This window comes from Macaca fascicularis, chromosome 12, assembly GCF_037993035.2.
Source record: "Macaca fascicularis isolate 582-1 chromosome 12, T2T-MFA8v1.1".
Lineage (NCBI taxonomy): Eukaryota > Metazoa > Chordata > Mammalia > Primates > Cercopithecidae > Macaca > Macaca fascicularis.
In genome coordinates this window covers 71,148,858-71,173,372 of record NC_088386.1, presented here as the reverse complement: position 1 = coordinate 71,173,372, position 24,515 = coordinate 71,148,858, and positions in this window count along the sequence as shown.

The following is a 24,515-nucleotide window of genomic DNA, read 5'->3' as shown; positions in this document are numbered from 1 at the left end:
CTCTGGATGTTCTGGCTCAGAACTGCACTGAGGTGTGCTTTGTCCTCTTCTCTGGTATTTTCTTCTCTCCTATTCTATCTCACTTTTCCCACCTTTTTTGTCTCTCTGCTTCATTCTCCTGTTCCTCGGTAAGCTATTTCTCACTTCCTGTCTTCCTCTCCTTCCAGGTCATTCCCACCCCTTATTCAAAATGTTATCATTAAGCAAAGAACAGTAAATAAGAGAAAGTTTCCTAACAGTGAATTTTATTTTTAAGAAGTTCATATTACTAGCTGTGAGTCTAATTGATTTTATTTCTGACTTTTTATTTTGAAAAATTTCAAACCTACTGGAAAATTGGCACAATGGCACGACGAACACACATACATCCCTTGCCTATGTTGATTAGTTGTGCACATTTTGCCACATTTGTCTTCTCTTTGTGTATGTATTTTCATTATTTTTATCTTGCTGAAATATTTAAGAGAACATCGCAGATATCATAACCCTTTATTCCTAAACACTTTCAACATGTATTTCTTAAGAACAAAAACATTCTCTTGCATAACCACAATGTGATTATCAAATGAAGAAAATCTAATAGTGGTACAATACTATTATCTAGTGATCTAGCCCTGTGCATCTATTTAAATATTTGAAGGAAGAATTTGCATTTGGCTTTGGTTTACGTAATCTGAAATAGGATTTTATTGCAGTTTTACCAAAATCCTCCTCAATAGGAATGGGTGGTGGCCTCAAGGAAGTGCTTTTTACCCCTTATTTCTTAATTTATTTCACTATAGTGTACAGATAACACCAATAGCATCTATCAACCAAAGGCATTTAGTTGATGAAATGTATTTTCAGCATGTTAAAATAATTCAGAAAGTCTCCAGGCACATATTCTATACTCACAAAAACCAGTCCCTAATTTGGAGATAACTTCCACAGACTTTACATGATATTTTGATACAAATTAATTTTATGAGGACTCATATTAAGGAACATAACCAATCTAGCTTTTTCCACAAATTTATTCACATTAGGTAACCCATTCAGAACAAGAACCAAGCTGATGTTGAAATGGAGCTGATAGCTCTTTGTTGTGTTTTAAAGGGAGAGATGTGTGCTTATACTGTACATATGTCAACAAGCAAGCATACAACGTGCAACATTGCTGGTTTAAGAGCATCTGTATTCCTGAATCCCAGACAAACAGCTCTGCCTGACAACAGCTGAAGTCCAAAGTTCGACCCCAGATTGATTGTACCAACATGATTGGAATAAACCAAAAAAGAGATGCCTTCCTGGTGACTCACCAAACCCAAACTGATGCTTCTGGAATTTGTACCTTTCCCAGTTTGGTTGTTCTCCTGCAACATTAAGAGGCTATCCAGTCTCTTGCCAAAAGGGATTTGTCCTTTTTATCTAGTCAGAAGAGTGCTTCAGCTATTTGCATTTCTGAATTGCTTAGCTGCCCAAGCATGCTCGGTGTGTGCTGTTTGAAATGTGTCATTGAGGCACGTGACTGCTGTTCTCAAGCTGATGTTGGACTTTCTCCAACAAATATGGATTATGTTAAAGTCGGTTCTGAATTGACGAGGATATGTTAATAACTCCCAGATGGGCATCTCTGTGCTCTCCAGCAGGGAAATGCAAGCAGTCCATGGCAGGAGCAAGTGTTTGGCAGGTCCATCATTCCGTCATTAAAGGCCACATTATTACTTACAACTGTGCTTGCATGACAATGGCTGCGATGAGCCCAGCCTCGCAGTAATGAGCACTAGGAGTCTGCTTTTAGGTAGATTGTTTTCCAGGTGGTGAAAAATATTTTGTTTGAAATTTCCCTCTTCCTATTGCCAAATAAGAAATTACGAATGAATCAAAGGGGCAAGGTGGGAGGTGGAGGGGGGTCTGCTGTTCCTCAGAGACCAGGACAAGGCAAAGGTGTATGCCCAGGGATATATGCTCAGTAACCCTCATGCCAAATAGCCTGAGCTGTGTCCTTCAGTGACTAATTCCTGCCCTAGCAAGTTCCAGTTGGAACAATTATTTACATTAGGGTTGTTTACGATGCGATTGCGGTTTCCATTAGACGGCAAAGCTTCTTTGTCTTTGGTGCTTAAGCTAGTGTATGATTGTTCCGTAGTTGTCTTTTTAAAAAAAGAAATGAAAAATGTGAATCTCCCATAACTGTATTACCAGTCCAGAAGGAAACTGAGTATATTTGATGTTAAATTCTAATGTGACAAGTGTCACTTAGGAGTATGCAGTCCATGCATGATGTGGTTACTACAATTAATTGTGACAAAATTAGACATTAAGATGAAAGGAAAAAATTTGACCTAAAAAATCATTTACGTAACTGTGTATAAATTTGCCATATTTTTGTAGAGTGGCGAGAGGCAGAAAGGTTCCCATTTGCAAAGTAAATGTTGCATGTGCATTGCTTTCATTTAGAATGTAAAATAATCTTTCATCCCAAAATATATGTTGTGATGAGAATGCCCGAGAATGATAAAAAGTAATTGAAAACATTCAATTGCAGATGATGCGCTTTCTCCTTTGCTTTGGTTCTCTTTTTCAACAACAAGCAATTCAGCCACGGAGAGTCCCCTTACTTTACAGTCAGGTAACTGGATTTTATGATGTCATTTCATCTGCATAGGCATATCTATATGTTCTTTTTTTTTCCAGTAGCTCCAAGGAATTTAAAAGTATAAAACCACATCTGCCAATAACATTATGACGAACCATTTAGGATTTTGTTTTTTACAAGGCAGCAGCACTAAATGTCATCGATTCCCAGCTTGCACTGGTATATTTTTAATGCTAACAGTCAGGATTTTAAAACATTTCATTTTAAGTCATTTAAGAATATCTAAAGATCAGCAAAAGATTTCACAGAGCTTCTGCATCGAGGCCTGCCTGAAGAGGGTTTATATGGGTGTGGGACCATGAGTTAACAGTTTGTGTATGCCAGAAGGGTGGAGAAAAGATAATCCAGCTTACACGGTTTACTGTAAGAGATGGCGCCAAGGGCTCCCCATAGACTGATGCCCTCTTTGGACTATTTGCCCAGGGGAAGAAGAATATTGCCAAAACCTGGATGCAAACTACCCCAGTCCTCTATGTGTTACAATGTTATGCTTCCTTATGTGTGAATATCATGAAGTATCTATAGTCTGATAGTTCACACAACCTTGAGAGGTTGCGTGTTTATTAAAAATACTTTCAGTTCACCCTCACATTGAGCAATGCAAAAGGCAGCCCAGTGGATTTGGATCCACTAACTCCAGTTCACAATTGTTAGGCTCTCTTGATTGAGCTTGCCCAAGCAATAAAAAGGGAGGGATTTTCACTTAAAGACACTTAAAAGACAATTTTGCTTAAATTGACCCTGGGTATTTTTCTTTTTTTTTCTTTTTTTCTTTCTTTCTTTCTTTTTTTTTTTTTTTTTAATACTTTAAGTTCTGGGATACATGTGCAGAACATGCAGGTTTGTTACATACGTATGCATGTGTCATGGTGGTTTGCTGCACCCATCAACCTGTCATCTACATTGGGTATTTCTCCTAATGCTATCACTCCCCTTGTTCCCCACCCCCCGACAGGCCCTGGTGTGTAATGTTCCCCTCCCTGTGTCCATGTGTTCTCATTGCTCAGCTACCACTTATGAGTGAGAACATGCAGTGTTTGGTTTTCTGTTCTTGTGTTAGTTTGCTGAGAATGATGGTTTCCAGCTTCATCCACGTCCCTGCAAAGGACGTGAACTCATTCCTTTTATGGTTGCATAGTATTCCATGGCGTATATGTGCCACATTTTCTTTATCCAGTCTATCATTGATGGGCATTTGGGTTGGTTCCAAGTCTTTGCCATTGTGAATAGTGCTGCAATAAACATACATATGCCTGTGTCTTTATAGTAGAATGATTTATAATCCTTTGGGTATATACTCAGTAATGGGATTGCTGGGTCAAACGGTATTTCTAGTTCTAGATCCTTGAGGAATCTCCACACTGTTTTCCACAATGGTTGAACTAATTTACACTCCCACCAACAGTGTAGAAGCATTCCTATTTCTCCACATCCTCTCCAGCATCTATTGTTTCCTGACTTTTTAATGACTGCCATTCTAACTGGCATGAGATGGTATCTCATTGTGGTTTTGATTTGCATTTCTCTAATGACCAGTGATGACGAACTTTTTTTCATATGTTTGTTGGCCACATAAATGTCTTCTTTTGAGAAGTGTCTGTTCATATCCTTCACCCACTTTTTGATGGGGTTGTTTTTTTCTTGTAAATTTGTTTAGGTTCCTTGTAGATGGTAGATATTAGCCCTTTGTCAGATGGATAGATTGCAAACATTTTCTCCCATTCTGTAGGTTGCCTGTTCACTCTGATGATAGTTTCTTTTGCTGTGCAGAAGCTCTTTAGCTTAATCAGATCCCATTTGTTAATTTCGGCTTTTGTTTCCATTGCTTTTGGTGTTTTAGTCATGAAGTCTTTGCCCATGCCTGTGTCCTGAATGATCTTGCCTATGTTTTCTTCTAGGTTTTTTATGGCTTTAGGTCTTAACATATAAATCTTTAATACATCTTGAGTTAATTTTTGTATAAGTTGTAAAGAAGGGGTCCAGTTTCAGTTTTCTGAATATGGCTAGCCAGTTTTCCCAACACCATTTGTTAAAGAGGGAATTCTTTCCCCATTGCTTGTTTGTGTCAGGTTTGTCAAAGATCAGGTGGTTGTAGATATGTGGTGTTATTCCTGAGGCCTCTGTTCTGCTCCATTGGTCTATATATCTGTTTTAGAACCAGTACCATGCGGTTTTGGTTACTGTAGACTTGTAGTATAGTTTGAAGTCAGGTAGCGTGATGCCTCCAGCTTTGAATACAACTTACAAGGGATGTGAAGGACCTCTTCAAGGAGAACTACTAACCACTGCTCAAGGAAACAAGAGAGGACACAAACAAATGGAAAAACATTCCGTGCTCGTGGATAGGAAGAATGATTATTGTGAAAATGGCCACACTGCCCAAAGTAATTTATAGATTCAATGCTATTCCCATCAAGCTACCATCAACTTTCTTCACAGAATTAGAAATAACTAATTTTAATTTCATGTGGAACCAAAAAAAAAAAAAAAAAGAGCCCATATAGCCAAGACAATCCTAAGCAAAAAGACCCTGGGTATTTCTTAAGTCTTCAAAATGTACTTTTATATTATTAATATTTCATTAAAGAATTTCAGTTAATGAATTTCTGTTTGCAGAAAGTTTGGGGAGTTGGCAGGTATAATAGAAAATACAAGATACTATATTTTAATGGCCATTAAGTTGAAACTTTCAAGATACTATAAGACCCCAATTAGTTAGCTGAATATCACAGTGGTTCATCATTGTCATTAGGTATTAATTAGGCAGCTACAGAGTGCTAGACACTCGGCAAAACTCTCAAAAACAACTGTCCCTGTTTGGGGGAAACTTACACTCTAGGGGTGGTGATCTTTGTTGTTGCTATATTACCATTTGTAATGAGCATTCTTGGAATGAAGGACTTGGTATTTTGAAAGAGCTTTATGGTCTCTAATTATAGCCTCAAGAGCTCATAGCACACAATACTACATTTACAGGAAAGGAAACCTACCCCCAAAGACGTTATGTGGCTGATCTGCCATTACAGTAAAGGCTTTTTGACACCCTTTTAAATGTTATGTCACCTTTGACAGAACATAATCTAACAACACAAAAAGGTATGAAATAGGAGAGATTGAAGAAGAGAGCCTTTTGTGTAAAAGCACCAATGCTATTAAGACCAGAGATAAACACAGGTAAAGGAGTAGTGTTTTTATTTCACCTTCTTTGTCCTTTGCTAGGATAAGAATGATAAGAATAGGACAATATTCTTATCATTATGGCACTCAACTTTCTGGATTGTTAAAAAGAGGCTTATAAGAGCAATTGAAAGTAATATGGGCATTTTAATATTGTGACACTTAATGCTACATAAAACCTTTGTTTCCTACAGGTTTATTGAACTGGTGTATTAGATTTCCTGCTGTATGAGCAGGAAGATTATGGTGGCTTAGGTCTAAGTATACTATGGGGAGGCATTTTGTATTTTCTCTATAAATAGTCTTTCTAAAACAACACAATTGTGTAACTATTAATGTTTATATTGCATTATACATCTCCCAAAGTTTACTATGCATGGTATAGAGTGTGGTAACCAAAGGAAATGTTTTTGTCTGTGAAATACACTGGGAATTGTCATTATTAAAGTAAATCTATTTTACTTATTATCTCATCAGTAGGATTTCCATGCTTTGGTCTTACATTATGGTATTAGGGTATTATGTCTGTAAGCTTCTAGAAGCTAAGCATTTAAACATACATATGCACATGCCCCATACATGCACGTATATATCATGTTTTGAAATAAAAGCTATAGCAGAACTAGAAAACTAAATTTTAAATGTAAATAATTACATTTGGGTAAATCCAAAACGGGCAGAAAACTTGAAAAATGTTGGTTTCGAGTGCGTGGTTTTCATAGATGAAAAATTTGATTAGACTATTGTTCAGAGCCATGTGTCAAAGCTTGTTTTTCATACTGAAATAATTTCTCAGGCTTAATGAAAATAACCAAATCATTAATTCCCTTATTAAATGTGCATTTTTCAATAGCTAATGCAGAATCAACCTCATAAGTGCGGGACAAAATGTAGCCCTGCAAAAGTACAGCACAGATTTCAACTTGGGTTACAATTTTGTACCAATTCCTGGGGAAACATAACCTATGGTGAAATTGTATTTCTTTGTGTGAGTAATTTAATGAGCAATTTCTTCAGAATTTATAAGAAAAAGGCCCCAGACCTAGCACTGCAGGTCCCCCTAGAGTCACTTTTCCTTCCATACATGAATAGCCAGTTTCATTATGTTCAAAAGCAAAGCAAGAAGAAACAAATGGGGAGGGCCGTTACATCCAAAGAAATGAAAGATTATCTTCTCCAAGCAGCAGAAATGAGATGTATTGGGCCTACCTTTGAATCACTCTTAGCTTCAGATGGAACATGACGTATGGGTAATCTGCAATTTGCTAGGGGCATTGTTAGCATGCATCGCCTCCAGGGTAGGATTTTAGCCAGGCCTCCAGCAGCTGTGTTTGGCATCTCAGCCACATTAGGTATACAGAACCCCACTGCTATTACCCTGGTGAAACCCGTGCCAAGGCCCCTGGTGACACAATGGAGGTATTAGGTCAGATGAGTTACATTAAGTGGCAAGTGATAAATTCAAGATGACAATTCAAAACAGCAGTGTTTCTTCTAAGTAATTAATTCCAGTGGTGCCTGAGGCGGTGTTTGGTCGCTGCCACTGGTGTGGCAATGCTGCGTAGCTAATGAGAAAACATTACAGTGAGGATTAGGGGCCTGTGCATTCTGGCAGGCTGAGGTCACTATGATTAGGAAATATTAACACAGACTTACTGTGATAAACCATATACGCCCAGGAAACTTAATTTTTATTTTATTTAATGTAAAAACTGTTGAACACTTTACAATGTGGTGATTCACTACGTGGGCTCGGGAGAGCGGTGACACATTCCTCCCAGGGTCTGGGAGAGACTCTTGGGACCCGTTGGGATGGTGACCAAGGTTTGCCAGGGCCACTCGCATTCTTTTCATTCTTTTCTGCTGTCTGTGGAAACTGTGTCTTTGGCACAGAGGGAGGCTATAAAATTATGGGCCTGTTTTATTTTCCCAAATATGATTTAATGAAAACCTTTTGTCTTATGACTCACCCTCCTTGCTTAAGAGATTACTCTGAAATAGTTACATGGTGATCTTGTCAAGCAATGAACAAGGAGTTTACTTTCTCTTGCTGTCTGTCCTTGAGGAAGAAGTGATGACAGCACCTTAGATTTAATAGTGCTATCTAATTTTTAGAGGACTTGATCACATTTATTCGGACTGCCAGACAATCCTGTGAGCTACGTGGAGGATGTGTTGCCATTCCAATTTAAAACATGAGAAACTTGAGGCCAGACAGGTGAAGAGAACGGGACAAGATCACACAGGTTACACGTTTGGGCCAGAACTCAGCACCAAAAACAGCTAGTATGTTGCTCCCCTGAACATCACATGGCATGTGCAAAGCTAGCCACCAAAACAATTCCCTGTAAAATTCCCAAAGAAGATTCTGCTGAGAACTCTTTTGTGCACATACACATGCACACACACACACACACACACACACACACAATGTGAATTCATCTCTAGTAAAGGACTTTTAGTTTGAGCAACTACAGATGTCTTATGGTGTATTGGATATATGACCTATAAAATACCTGCTAAACACTTTGCCTTTGCACTGAAAAATGAACTGCTTCTAGAGGTAAGGCTGCTTCCTTATCACCTGCTATAAATTGGCTCTGGTGTTTGATACTCAGATTCGATATGTGCACTGTCCACAGGTATGCATGTGAGTGAAAGGAGATGAGTAGAAAGGCCATTAGCAACACGTGTTCCCTGAAATGTTGAAGTGTCACCAAACACTCAGATCTTTATAGTCCAAGCCTCTTAGTTTATTAAGAAGCTGATTACATTTTAGAGAAAATAAAAATAATTATAAGTACAGTACATACTTTTTAACTCTATAGAATACATGATATTGATTTTGCATTGGTAACAGTGAAGTTTAGCTAGTTCCATTTTTCAGAATGGTAGAAAAGAAATAATGAAGAGAGCTCTTCATGTTAGTAGATGAAGGGGGCTTGATTTCAACAAAGTAACTGTTTGTAATGATGCATATGCAATTCTTGGCATCTTTGTATATGAAAGCAAAACTTAGGAAAAATCAGTATTTAGGAAATAAGCCTACCTTTGTATGTACATATTTTGACCTGAAGATTTGAAAAAGTGCTGAAGAGTTTCTACAAAACCTTTTATCAATTCTGTAATAAAAATGGGCAAGAGGCATGACAGTGAGAGATGGCTGAATTAGTAAAGGAGTAGTGCAGTGTTGAAGTCTGACCATCCATTTGTTCACAGCAGGCAATAGTAATTAATATGTGATTAAAGGCAATGAATTTGGATGAACTCAAATGGTTTTTATCTTTATTTTTATATTTTAATCTTCAAATAGTCTTATCTTTTTCTTAAAGTTCAATGGTTGAACAAAAGAACATTATAAGAATCATATTATGAAAAGCTCTTTAGGTAAAGAGAGAAGACTGCATTTTCATTTTTGAGTGCTTTAAGAAAACCTTTCTGTTTAATTTGTATCCTACTGTTTAGATGTCTAATTTTATCTGTATGTTCATATTTAAGAATGTAAAATATTCCTTTAGTCAAGAAAAACAAAACACTGTTAAAAGAAATCATAGATGAGACAAACAAATGCAAAAATATTCCATGCTCATGGATTGGAAGAAACATACAGTTAAAATGGCCCTACTGCCCCAAACACCTACAGATTCAACGCTATTTCTAAGTACCAATGCCATTTTTCACAGAATTGGAAAAAGCTATTCAAAAATTAATAAGGAACCAAAAAAGAGGCCAAACACCCAAAGCAATGCTAAGCAAAATGAAGAAAGCTGGGAGGCATCACCTGACTTCAAACTATACTATAAGAATATAGTAGGCCAGGCACAGTGGCTTATGCCTATAATCTCAGCACTTCGGGAGGCCGAGGTGGGTGGATCATGAGGTCAGGAGTTCAAGACCAGTCTGGCCAAGATTATGAAACCCCGTCTCTACTAAAAATACAAAAAAATTAGCCGGGCATGGTGGTGGGCCCCTGTAATCCCTGCTACTTGGGAGGCTGAGGCAGAAAATTGCTTGAACCCAGGAAGTGGAGGTTGCAGTGAGCCAAGATTGTGCCACTGCACTCCAGCCTGGGTGACAGAGTGAGACTCCATCTCAAAAAAAAAAGAAAAAGAAAAACAAACAACAACAACAACAAAAACAGTAACCAAAATAGCATGGTACTGGTACAAAAACAGACACATAGACCAATGGAACTGAATAGAGAACCCAGAAATAAAGGTGCACACCTAGAGCCACCTAATCTGTGACAAAGTTAACAAAAATAAACAGTGGAGGAAGAACTCCCTATTTAATAAATGTTGCTGGGATAGCTGGTTAGCCATATGCAGAAGAATGAAACTGAACTCCTACCTTTCAATATATACAAAATTTAACTCAAGATGGAATACAGATTTAAATGTAAGACCTCAAACTACAAGAATGCTAGAAGAAAACCTAGGAAACACCATTCTGGACGTTGGCCTTGGAAAAGAATTTATGACTAAGCCCTCAAAAGCAATTGCAACAAAAACAAAAATCGGTAACTGGGATCTAATTAAACTAAAGATCTTCTTCACAGCAAAAGAAACTATCAACAGAGTAAACAGGCAACCTAAACAATTTGAGATAATATTTGCAAACTATGCATCTGAAAAAGGCCTAATATTCAGAATCTATATGGAACTTAAATAATTCAACAAGCAAAAAACAAATAACTTCATTAAAAGGTGGGCAAAACATGAACAGACACTTCTCAAAAGAAGATATGCAAGTAACTAACAAACATATACAAAAATGCTCCACATCACTAATTATTGGAGAAATGTGAATCAAAACGACGAGATACCATCTCACACCAGTAAAAATGCTTATTATTAAAAAGTCAAAAACCAACAGATGTTGGTGAGGCTGCAGAAAAAAGGGAAAGTTTATACACTATTGGTGTGAATGTAAATTAGTTCAGCCACTGTGGAAAGCCATTTGGAGATTTCTCAAATAACTTAAAACAGAACTACCTTATTGGGTACATATCCAAAAGAAAATAAATCATTCTACCAAAGAGACACATGCACTCACATGCTATTCAAAGCACTATTCACAATAAAAAAGACATGGAATGAACCCTAGGTGCCCATCAGTGGTGGACTGGATAAAGAAAATGTGGTACATATACACCAAGGAATACTACACAGCCATAAAAAGAACAAAATCCTATCTTTTGCAGCAAGGTGGATGCAGCCATGGGCCATTATCCTAAGCAAATTAACGCAGGAACAGAAAACCAAACACTGTATGTTCTCACTTATAAGTGAGAGGTAAATACTGGATACTCATGGACATAACAATAGCAACAATAGACACTAGGGACTGCTGGGTGGGAAGACAGGGAATGAGGCAAGAATTGAAAAGCTAACTGTTGTGTATCATGCTCAGTTTCATACCCCAAATCTCAGCATCATGCAGGATACCCATGTAACAAACCTGCACATGTACCCTCTGAATCTAAAATAAGAGTTGAAAATAAAATAAAATAATAAAATAAAACATTCCTTTAGTAAAGAGTGCAGTAAATCCTCATTTCAGGTTTTGGCTGTAATGTTATTATTTTTTTCAGCGACAAATAAGTCTGAAAACAAAAGATTTCTAATTTGAAGCTTGTCACATATCTAAATTACTAGACAGCTTTTAGTTACTTAAAACAATACCAAGTCTTACATAGAAAAGGTTCTAGAACAAAAGTGTTAATTCATCTAGATTCAAACCTGCTTTTCACCTCTTTTGAGTAAGCCACTTGGATATCACAGGCAAGCCTGAAACCTATCACAAACCTGGCTATTTCTACTTTGTTTCTGCCAACCACAGGGTGTCTCAAGGCCTCATATTTAAAAATATTTTCTGTTATGATATAAGAGGAAGAACACTGGACTGGGAGTTCAAAGATTTGGCTTCCATTTCTAATACCACTTCTGACTCACTGAATGAACAGTGAGTTCATATTTTAGACCTCAGTATTCTAATCTGTAAAATGAAAGAAAAGGTTCCCAAACCTAAATTGTGTAAAATTGTTTATACATTCTTTAAATTATAAAGGCAATTGGTACTTATTTTTAAAAACAAAACAAAACAATCAGAAAAAATAAAGAAAAAATTAGTTCCTTTTTCACCATACTTGCTTCCAGTCTCACTCTCCTGAGATGACCAATGTTAAATTTGGCATTTGCATCAGTTAGGATTAGGCTTAGTTGCATATAATTGAAATATACCAGACAACAATGACTTAAACACAATAGAAGTTTATTCCTTCCACACCTGAAAGATGTCCAGATGTTCCCATGTAATAACAGGACAGGTATAATGGCTCTATGGTGTCATAAGAGACTCAGGATTCTGCTTTTATATTCCACTATCCTAGTTCATGGCTGCCATCCTCAAAGTCACCTCATGATTCAAAATTGGCTTTTGGAACTTAAACCAACAGAAACACATTGCATTGCAGGCCAGAAGAAGGAGAAAAGGCAGAGGAAATAAAAAGAGTGTCTCCCTTTGAATGTCGTGAACCCGGGAGGCGGAGCTTGCTGTGAGCTGAGATCCGGCCACTGCACTCCAGCCTGGGCGACAGAGCGAGACTCCGTCTCAAAAAAAAAAAAAAAAAAAAAAAAAGAGTGTCTCCCTTTAAGCACACAATTTTGTCTACACCTTATTGGCTGACACTGAATCATATGGCCACACCCATGGCAAGGGAGACTGGGAAATGTAGTCTTTTATTATGGGTGGCACTGTGTAGAGATTACAAAGTAATGTAATTACAATTCTTTTTTTTTTTTTTTTTTTTTTTTTCGAGACAGTCTCACTCTGTCACCCAGGCTGGAGTGCAGTGGTGTGATCTTGTCTCATTGCAACCTCTACTGCCCGGGTTCAAGCGATTCTCCTGCCTCAGCCTCCAGAGTAGCTGGGATTACAGGCATGTGCCACCATGCCTGGCTAATTTTTTTGTATTTTTAGTCGAGATGGCGTTTCACATCTTGGACAGGCTGGTCTTGAACTCCTGACCTTGTGATCTACCTGCCTAGGCCTCCCAAAGTGCTGGGATTACAGGCGTGAGCCACTGCACCTGGCCCAGTAATTACAATTCTAAACAAGAAAGAGAGAATGGTTGCAGGAGAAGTCAATTGGCAACCACTTCTTCAGTGTACATCTCTCCATAATTTTTTTCATGCTCATACAAACATATTTGATATATAGATATTCATTTGGTCATTCTGTTGTGGTTGTTTATTAAAATTGAATAATGTTAAACATATTTTTCTGTAACTTGCTTTTTTTTTCTTAATGTATTATTGACATTTCTTCAGATCAATCTACAAAGATTATACTTATTCCTTTTAAGAGCTACATGTTATTTTATCATATGGGTTTATCATAATGTATTTAACCCATCCCCTATTGATATAATTTCAGATTTTTCATGTTCTGCTACCAAAAAAAGTCGAATTAAATACCTTATATCTTGAAACATTTTTTTACATTTAAAAAATTATGAATGCCACAATACATACAAGCTATATAATGCACATGACCAGTTTATAAAATGACAAATGCATGGGTATTCACCACTCACCTAAAAAAAATAGAACATTATCTTTAAAGTCCCCATACACTATTCACACATAGGATCCCCTTCCTTCAAAGGTAGCCATTGTCCTGAACTTTACTATTCCTTTGCTTTCTGTTACAATTTGACTACTTGTAAATATATTCTTAAAAATATTATTTGGTTTTGCTTGTTTTTGAACAAAAACATCAATGAAGTCATATTGTATATATGCTTCTGTGACTTGTTCTTTTTGTTATACATTATTGTGTGATATTTATGCATACTGAATACAACTATAGTTTATTAATTTTCACTCATGTATAGTAGTAGCCCATTGGGTGACTATACCACAATTTATCTTTTCCCCTGTTGATGGACATTTGTTTACGTTTTATTGCTAACATTAAAAATGCTATTTTATGCATTCTTTTTTGTTCTTATTTTCTTGTGTATGCAGGCAAGAATTTCTGTTGGTTTTATATGCAGGAATATAGTTGCTCAATGATAGGGTATGTGCCAATTTTTTCCCCAAGTACTTATCCCAAATTACACTACCACTAGCAGTGTATAAGAGCTCCTGTTATATATCTTTGTCCAAAGTGCATAAGAGTTCCTGTTGTTACACATCTTCAACAAAAGTTATCAGTGTCAGACTTTAACTTTTTGTTACACTAGGTATAAAATTGGAGAGCTTTTAAAAAGCGTTTTAGCCCTGGAGACGTTGATTGAGTAGGTCTGATTTGGTCATCTTTTGGAGGAGTCTAGGAATCTGTGTTTTAATAAATCCCAGGTTGATTCTGATGATCAGCCAGGTCTGAAACCACAAGACTAGACTGACTTGCGAGTCCCTTTGTAGTGTGACTATTTTCAGACTCTCTCATTGCCCACAGTGATGCCATCATCTTGGTCTGGGGATTTTTTTTCTGCAGAGTTCTTTGCATTGCCATTCCTCCTTCTTTTCCACTTCTCCAGCTAATATGTAAGCCCTGAATCAGGTCTTTATTACATTATGCAAAGATAAGAAATATTATAGAAGATGATTACTTACATAGACTCTGGAATAAGCCTGGATTCAAAAACTTGCTCTGCCACTTGCTTACAGTGTAAGCTTCAGCAAGTTACCTTCCCTGAGTCTCTTTTTTTTTTTTTGGTGTAAAATGAGAATGATAACCAGAGTAACTATCACACAGGAAATTTGAAGATTAAAAGAGTTAATATATGTAGAGATCTTAAAAAATTTCCTGGATAAGGCAAGCACTCAATAAATATCATCTATTACTATTATTGTTGCTATTGCTGCTGCTGCTGCTCCTGTTACTTCAACTGCCTCCTGGAGGGGTTTATTAGTCCGTTCTCATGCTGCTAATAAAGACATACCTGAGACTGGGTAATTTATAAAGGAAAGAGGTTTAACTGACTCACATTTCCACATGGCTGTGGAGGCCTCACAATCATGGCAGAAGGCAAATGAGGAGCAAAGTCACATCTTACATGGCAGCAGGCAAGTGAGGTTGTGTAGGGGAACTTCCCTTTATAAAGCCATCAGATCTTGTGAGACTTATTCACTATCACTAGAACAGCATGGGAAAGACCCGCTTCCATGATTCCCACCAGGAATGACCTCCCACCAGGTCCTTCCCATGACACATGGGAATTATGGGAGCTACAATGCAAGATGAAATTTGGGTGGGGACACAGCCAAACCATATCAAGGGGTATGGGAAATTTGAAAAAAAAAAAACAAACACCTCATTGACAAGCTCTCTTCTACTTCAATTTTCCTTATGCTGGGACTACTAAAATAATCTTCTACCAGCCCCATTGTATCATATTTTTCACTCTCAAGAATGAACAATGGTCCCTCTCATATACCTTGGGGAAATAACCTATCAAATGGTTATGGAAACATCAGTGGTATGAGGCATTTGCTTCATTTGAAGAAAGTTTTTCCTTTTTCTTCCCATTCAACTGTAGCTTGTCTTTGACAATACTTAAGAAGTGTATTATGATAATTGTATTAGTCAAGATTCTGTCTGGTTCAGCTGTTTTAACAGAGACCAAATAACACTACTTTAAACAACATAGAAGTTTATTTTTGTCTCACTTCAAACTGAGCCTCTAGGCAGCCTGGGAGGTAGAGTGGTTGCCTTTCAAAAGTCAGAGCCCTGGCACCATCCATCCTGTGGCTGTACCATCCTCTACTGTAAGGGTCAGCAATTTTTTTCTCTGTAGTGCCAGACAGTACATATTTTAGGCTTTTGTGGGCCATGTGGTCTCTGTTGCAACTACTCATCTCTGCTGTTGGAGTACAAAGGCAGCTATAGGCAATATGTAAATGAATGAGTATGGCTGTGTTCCAATAAAACTTTATTTATGGACACTGCAATTAGAATGTCATATAATGTTCATGGGTCACAAACTATTCATCCTTTTATTTTTAAACCATTTACCTATACAGAAACCAGTCTTGGCTTGTAGGCCATGTAAAAACAGACAGTGGGCTCAATTTGGCCCAGAGATCGTAGTTTACTGATCTCTGTTGCAGGCAATTGCTCTGATTTGCAAGGTCAAAGATAGTTCATCACTACTCTACCCACTTGTCAGGCCCAATGAAATGAGAAAAGAGGAAGCAAATGGCAATCATCTTCCTTTAAATAGAAAGACTCAGACTTTCTCTGCATTACTTCAACTCACATTGCTTTGGTCAATACACAGTCATGTGACCATACCTAGTTGCAAGGGAATATAGGAAATATAGTGTTGAGCTATATATATATATATATATATATATATATATATATATAGAGAGAGAGAGAGAGAGAGAGAGAGAGAGAAATATGGCCTATAGCTATGGGCTGCCATGTGCTGAGCTGAAACTTGATGTGTTCTATTACTAGAAAGGGAGAAAGGAGAGTACAGATATTGAGGGACAATAAGCAATCCCTGTCATAACACAGGGCAACAGAATTGGTATAATGACAGAAAGATTATCTCCTAGAGTTGGGGCCTCTTGAGGTTTGTCTTCCTGTCATTGCCAAAAATGGGATCTACGATGTTCAGTCACTATAAAATAAATCTCCATGAGACAGATATGATGGTTGTAGGACCAGAGGGGAAAAGGTTGCCAGTCATTCAACTGGCAACTGCCACTACAAAATATAGTCAGTGTTGTCAAGGCACTCGGTGGAGAATGGCCATTTACCACCAAAAGAAAGTGTCAAAAATAACATCAGAAGCAAGGCTCTTTTTGCCCTTGGTTTTTATCCTCCACTTAGATTTTTTTATTAAAACAATTTTTGATGTTTGGTAAAACTTAATATAATCTGACATTCCCTATCTAGATCACAATATTGGGGCTGGCTACTTCACCTCCAGCCCCACATTTTCAGCTCATGATGGAAGAAGAGTCAAGGCTGAAGTGCAGGAAGTGGATGTCCAATAAGCTTGTTCTAATAAGGAAAGTAAGAGCTTTCCAGATAGACCCAGCCTCTAGACTTTATATCTGACAAGAAGTAAAGTAGTGGGTTTGTTTGTTTTTAGGTAGGCAGACTGCTGCCTTTAGAAAACCTGAAATCCTACTTAAGGGGAAAAATAAATTAGATACTGGATGAAAAACTAGCTGTATCTTCCATGTCCAATTCAACTGTTGAGTTTGGAACAGATTTCCAGGGCACCTACTACGTGCAGGGCACTGCCCTGAGCCCTAGGAAGGCACAAATTAATAATATAAAGTATTTTCTCCTGAGGAGTTAATAGTCTAGAAGGGAAGACAGATTGGCATACACATAACTACCATTAGTACAATAATAAAGTGTGTGTAAAGGACAGAAAGAGTTCAGAGCTGAGAGTGATCAACCCTGTCTTCCAGAGGGTGAGAAAGGAGGTCAGTGAAATTTTAGCAGAAACACTGAAAGGGGAATAGCACCACTTTTTTCCCAAAAAAATAGAATCTGTTCATGTACACAGCAGCATTCCATCCTGCATGCACTGGAATATGAGATTGTGAGAACGATCATACACAATGGGTGGGAGTGTACGTGCACATGCATGCATGTGTATGTGTATGCACACATCAGCACCTGGAAACTATACCACTGCCCTCTACGAGTCTGAATATTACTGCCTGCAGTTGATATTATGTGCAATTACCTTGCTGCAAACACTTCTCCCAATCATAAGGACCATTTTCACAAGAATTACCTTGTCAAAAAATACAATTTGTATATAAAAATATGCTTGAAAGATATATGCCCATTCTCTTATTTGGCGCTCACCTGATATGAAGTAAAATTAAATGCACTTTTTTAGAAGATAGGGGAACATATACCAAAAAGTTATCTTCTGATTTCTTAAATGAAAATGGGATGGATATTGCTATATGGGAATTTTGTTGTTGTTGTTTAATCTGAACACTACCTGAGTTTGCATATTCGGCTTAGTAGACCCCAAAAAGCATTAAAAGACAGAAGTAGAAGATTTGGAGAACATGTAAACACAGAGAGATGACAGGTTTTTGTGGCAGTTGGAAGCTGGGGAATAGATAATTACATCATTGTCTCTCATTCTGTTCCCATATGGACTTGCTTAAATGTCATTTCAGACTGTAAGTTCTCACTCTTTCCTTCCTGGGAAACCTTATTCAACCTGTGCTCAGACGTCATGATAGCTGCACCTTGGCCCAGAGTGCAGCCCCATGGGGAATTCATATTCAGGCATCACCGATTGTTGACCTGGCTATTGTTTGTGATACTTACTGGTAAAGTTTCTCAATCAATACAACATCAGCCCAAGGAGCTCCTGGGAATGGAAGCCTGCAGCAGCGTGCTTAATCTTGAAGCCAGCTTGTGCTCTCTGCTCTGCTACTAAACTGGGTAGTTGGCCTATTTGATGTGGCATTATTGCTGCTGAGGTCAGAGATGTGAGCGGTTCGGCAAGAGCTGATGAATGGCTGCTGGTGATGAAGTGCCTCTTCCGTCCACCAAGAGACATTTAATAATGATGGGCCATAACTGCACTCGCACAAAAATTCATGTCGCTTGTTTGTGAATCTTCTGGGCTGGAGGTATAGAAGGATTGGTATTATTCTAGAAAGAAGTTTGAAAGTGGTGGTTTTTGGTTTAAAATGGAAAAGGCAGGAGAGAAGCAGTAAATGAAGCTTTCTCTTTTTCCTTCTCAGACAAGGCAGCTGCTCTTTGCAAACCATGTCTTCACATTGTCCTTCCGCTTTCTTCCCACCCTTTGCTTTAACATGACTTCAAGGCAGCAAGGGAAAAATGAGTGGGAAATTATGATTAACTTTATCAAAATGGATCATTAATAATGTCTTCATCATTGAGGGAGTAACTACTCAGAATGCTAAGTATGGATTTAGCAGGATAACACTCACTAACATGAAGGAGAAATTAATATTTAAATAATTATTGAATGTGACACTAAGAACTCATTCACCATTGTCTGAAATATAACACTATAAAGCCTGAATAAGTCCAAAAATGGTTGTCCTGCAAGAAGTTTCAGTGCATTATTTATCTAGCTATTTCCTGTTCAGTACAATCCTTTTTTTAGTAATCAGACAAAGAAAAAATAAAAATGCTTGGCACGACCTAAATATTCTGTCTGTTATAAATGAAGGCAGTTTCTCTGTAAATAAATAGACCATCGAATATTGTCAAGAAAATAATCAAAAGTGTAAATGTTGGGCTCAGACAGACTCTACACAGAATCAAAGGGCCTTATTAAATATTTCATTACATAACAATTATCTAACAAATATGAAAGTATGATTGGATTTTCAGAGGTATTGTTAGTTTACCAAGACTTTGGTCTGTGTATTTAGGGCTGTGAATAGTTGCATTCTTTGAGCAGAGCCCCTAATTTATTCCTCTCTCTATCCCAGGACCTAACACATTGCCTCATGCTAAGAAGGTCCTCTGTAAGTACGTATATAACGAATGGAATGAAGTAGAGAATGAAGTAAAGTCGAGGATGGTTTGGGGACACACCTGGGAGTAAGAGAACAGATGCCTTTCCAACTCTGCAAGGTTCTAGCGTTCTATCTTCCCAGTGTGGAGGATTAGGCTATGCAGTACTGTACTAATGATCTTAAACTACTGATGTCCAGTCTGAATGCTGCAAGATAATTTTTTTCTAACGTTAAAGATGTAAAGTTCAACTCATTTTTTGGTTGTTTATGTTTGCATGGCAACCAACCCTCACAAATGTGCAGAGAAAATTCAGCTTTTCCATTTTCCATGACTGATGGAAACTTCTTTGTGTACTCCAAACCTACTGTGTAGCCAGGGTAAGGTGAATGTGGGGGACACCTAACTCAGTGCAAATTGTTAAATGTAGTTCCAGCCAACAATGTCAATAGATGATTTAGGTATGGCAGACTTCGATTTTCTACTCTCCTGTGCCTTTCCAGTACAGCTCTGGGGATGTCGGGAGGGGAAGATTTACACAAACTTTTGGGGCTGGGAAAAAGGGTCCTTGGCTGACAGGCGCGTGCCTTTGTACTGTCCTCTAGTTTCTGAGAAATTGATATTTCATGTTCTCCAAGCCCCTAGGGGCATCTGATACTGACTTGTATGACTGGTCATGGCTTGTGGCCTGTGCTCCTGGCTCCATCTGTGTCTGGTGAGTTGGCTTTGCCTTGGTTCTTGCAGATCTGTCCATGCTCCCTGAAGTCTAGCTCTGGGTCCCATTTATTCCCAGCTTAGGCAGCCTGCCTTCGAGGGCTCCTCTGCCTGCACTGTGGGAATCCATTAGATTGGATCCCTGCTATTGGCACATGCCCTCTTGCAGAATGGAAGAGATCTTGTTGGGCTCCCCACAGTCCCGCAGCTTAGGAGTGCTAGCTTGGGCACTTTCTTTGCTTGGCCTTGTAGCAGCTCTGGTTGTTTTGAAGGTTCCAACCCGTGAGGCTATTGCCTTCCCAATTCTCACTTAAGTTGCTGAGAAAACCCCTCTGCTCTTGGCTTCCCCAGACCTACCTAACATGCTTCTTCCCTCCAGGACTTCAGCACAGAGTGGGGGAAGATACACAGCTTATCATCTCACCTCTAACCTCTTTCCCAACAAGCCCTCAAAGCCTGAAAGATGAGGGCCATTTATTCCCTCCTCTGGGCATGGGACTTCTCCTTAGTTATACTTAATCATCTTTCTCAGTGTGTCATCTCCTTTCCTTTCATCCCTGGGTCTGTGAAACAGTGGTTGAGAGCACAACTTAAGGGAAGAGGAATAATAAACTTAACAATTTTTCAAATATTATCCCCTTTATGCTCGCCTCTTCTCTCCAGCTGCAATATTTTTTCTCTATACTTCAGTAATACACAGCCAAGTCAATGCTGGAACCTGGGTTTCTGGTTCCATATAAAGTTTGGCATCACGGTAGGTGCAGTGGTTGGGATGGTGGACTGCCCCCGAACCATGCCACCGCCACCAAAGGTATGTTCACATCCTGGAAACAGTAAATGTGACCTTATGTAGGGAAAGGACTTTTGCAGATATAATTAAGGATCTCAAGATGGGGGAGCATCCTGGATTATCTAGGTGGACGGAGGAGGGAAGACATGCAGAAGAAGAGCAGGCCACATGAAGATGAAGGCAAAAATGGAAGACAGTGGCCACAAATCAAGGAATGCCAACAACCACCAGAAGCTAGAAAAGGCAGGGAATGAATCTCCTCTACAGCCTCTGGAGGGGGTGTGACATCCTCATGTCTTCATTTCCAACTTTGAATTCAAAAGTGTGAGGGAATAAATTTCCATTGTTTTAAGCCACCCATTTCTTGGTAATTTGTTACAGCAGCCCTAGGAAGATTAATACATGAGATGATGTCAAACTGGTTTCCCCAGCCACAATCCTTTGATTACAAACTTCATGAGTGGTCAATAAATACTTTGGTTTCTATGTGATATTTGTCAATTACCTTTCTATGCTACTTACTTTTTCTCAGAAATATTTCATTTAATTTTATAAACATTTATTGAAAACTTGCTAGATGTGCTAGGAAGCAAATATAAATAAGACACTGTCCTTTCCCTTAAAGAAATGATGTACCCATATATACATAAATGTAGCTTCCCTTTCTGAGGAAGGGAGAGTTGAGACAAAGGGAAGTTCTGAGAAAGGGAAGTTCATTTATGTAAATAGATAGTCATGTGTTTTTTGGTTTACATTTGAATTGGGATTCCATATGGATCTCTTTTTGGTGCCTCTTTCCTGATCCAGCAGAATAATTTCTATACAAATTTGAACCAAGAAATTTCAATGGCTTTTATGCTAGCCCAGTTTTCAATCTTTCTTCCCAAGATTGTCAAATTATTCCCTGTTTCTTGACACCAACTCCCCAGAATAACAATAATAAGGGCCAATACCTCTGGATAATAAGATAACCTGGGAATTAAAGCATGTCCTAGAACTCATTTTGTAGTAATTAGGCTGTGTTGGCTGGACTAGCCCAGATAACAAGTACTAATCAATGTACACAAATGCAGATTAGAGCAATTCTAGGATTATCCATGGGAACCTTCAGAGATCACTGAGATCATTAAGTTCAAACACAGATTTGATTTCCTTAGCCACTTACATAATTTATCGAGTGCACTGTGAGGGCTGGGTTTAAGTGGCAAGCTGCATCTTGTTGAATCTTCAAGATACACTTACGATCATGGGACAGGAATTATGAGTGTGATTGTTTGGTGCTCTATATTGACAACAAGAAGAAAGGCAAAAAGTCAGAGATCTAGAAGTGTGCCTGTGATTCTGTATTTTTTAAATCTAGACCTGCATCTTTGATTCAGGCTGTCTATTTCTGTTCTGAGGGGGGAAGTGATGCAAAGAAGAGAGGGCTTTGGAACAGAGCTGAGTGGGATTTAAATCAGGGCTCTGACATTTTACTATCACACAACTGGGGGGAAGTGAGCTCCGTGCTTCATTTTTCTAACCTGACAAATTGAGACACTACTACTGACCTTTCAGGCTTATTAAAAGCTTTGACCTAACATTTGTAATATGTCTAGCACAGTGCCTGGCACTTAGTGGTCAGTTAATGAATGAAAAGTGTCATGATCATTTCCTTTCTTATTCCCATCTGTTGTTTTAATTGAAGCAGCAGGGCATCAGAGGTGTCAGAAGGACAATTTTGCTAGCACCAGAAAGGTAGGAGCCAGTGGCAGGGTAGACTCTATAAAGAAAATGGGGGCCAAGCACGGTGGCTCACGCCTGTAATCCGAGCACTTTGGGAGGTTGAGTTAGGTGGATCACTTGAGGTTAGGCATTTAAGAGCAGCCTAGTTAACAGGCTGAAACCCCGTCTCTGCTAAAAAAAAAAACAAACAACAAAAATTAATCGGCTGTAGTGGTACATGCCTATAATCCCAGCTACTCAGGAGGCTGATTTAGGAGAACTGCTTGAATCTGGGAGGCAGAGGCTGCAGTGAGCCGAGATTGTGCCACTGCACTATAGCCTGGGTGACAGAGAGAGACCCTGTCTCAAAAAAAAAAAAAAAGAATGAAAGAAAGAAGAAAGATGAAAGAAAGAAAGAAAGAAAGAAAGAAAGAAAGAAAGAAAGAAAGAAAGAAAGAAAGAAGGAAAGAAAGAAAGAAAGAAGGAAAAGAAAACAAAACAAAAGAAAAGAAAAGAGAAAGAGGAAGAAAAAAGAGAGAGAAGGGCCCAGCAGCTGAGAGATTCAGAGTACATGGACATTGGCCCAGCCTAGTTTGGCAGTCAAGAGAGCTGGGTTTTAGTCCAGATTCTGCTGCTGACCTCCGGGTGACCTAGGGAAAATTATTTGTCTCAGTTTCTCAACCAGTAAAATGTAGGTGTTGAACTAAATTTATGTTCTCCATCAGCTTTCTGAGAACTAATGCTAGTCTCTGACCAGGTTTTCACTGATGTACATCAAACTAGTAAACTAAGAACGGTATAGGCAGTTTCTTTACAATACTAAACTAATTACATTCAAAGGATTGTTTTTAATCTGAGATTATGTCCATTCTGACTTTTTAGTGTTATAATGCCCTTTCTTAAAAAAAGAAATGATGGCAATAGTTGATGGCAACTGCATCTTGGCAAGATACAGAAAGCAAGCAACCTTATAACTACCCCAAAGTTGTTTGTTTTTTTAACTTATTGGACCATAAAATCCCCAGACTTGGGACCCACAGAGCTAGATGGTATCAAGTGCCTCTTAGCCATAAAACCCCTGGCCCCTTGGAGATCACTGATAATATTTTTGCTCTTAGGTTGTTTGTTGAAATGAGAATTTTATCCAAGACAACCTACAGAAGGAGTTGTAATTCAGGGAGGTATAGTCTGAGAAAGGGAAGTTGAGGAGCTTGAGTGTCAGCAAAGGGGCACTGACCTTGATAAGCAGAGAGAGATCTGGAGATCTTGAAACAAGACCTGTCCGTCATGCTTGAACTCCCATTTGGAGGCGGAGATAGCTTGAGATCATCTAGCCCAGTGGTTCTCAAGTCTGGGGATTTTTTGGTTCAATGCATGAAAAATAAAAACAAAACAAAACAAAAAAACGAAAAAAACCTTGAGCAGTCATAGGATTGCTCACTTAAATTTTTTTTTTATTTTGTCAAGATGCAGTTGTCCTCTACTATGGCTATGATTTCTTAAAAGAAAGGACGTTATTACACCAAAAAGTGAGGAATAACATAATCTCAGAATAAAAGACAATTCTTTGAATGCACTCAGGTTAGTGATAGGAAAACCCACAGCTAATAGAAGGAACTCCATCGGGTGTAGACACAGTATGGTGTCCAGATGATAGGTGGGCAGGTGGCCCTGGAGGGCCCAGGCAAGCAGCCTGCATTACAGCAGTCCAGCCAGAGACAGACAACTCTGCTGCTGAGTCAGTGGGGGTGGAGGCGAGGGGAACAGCAGGCACCCAGGGAAAGCAACTGTGGCTAAGCCAGCAGGCAGGCCGAGGGCCAGAACAAGAAAGATTTGGCAGCTGGACATTATCTCAATAAGGACGGGGGTTCAAGAATACCCCGTTGGTCCTGGAGAGGGGGAGACTGATGGCTGGTAAGAATAATAAGAAAGGGCCCATTCTAAAAGAACTGTGAACAAAATCCTGGTTAGCAGGCTGATAAATCAGGCACAGAGGTA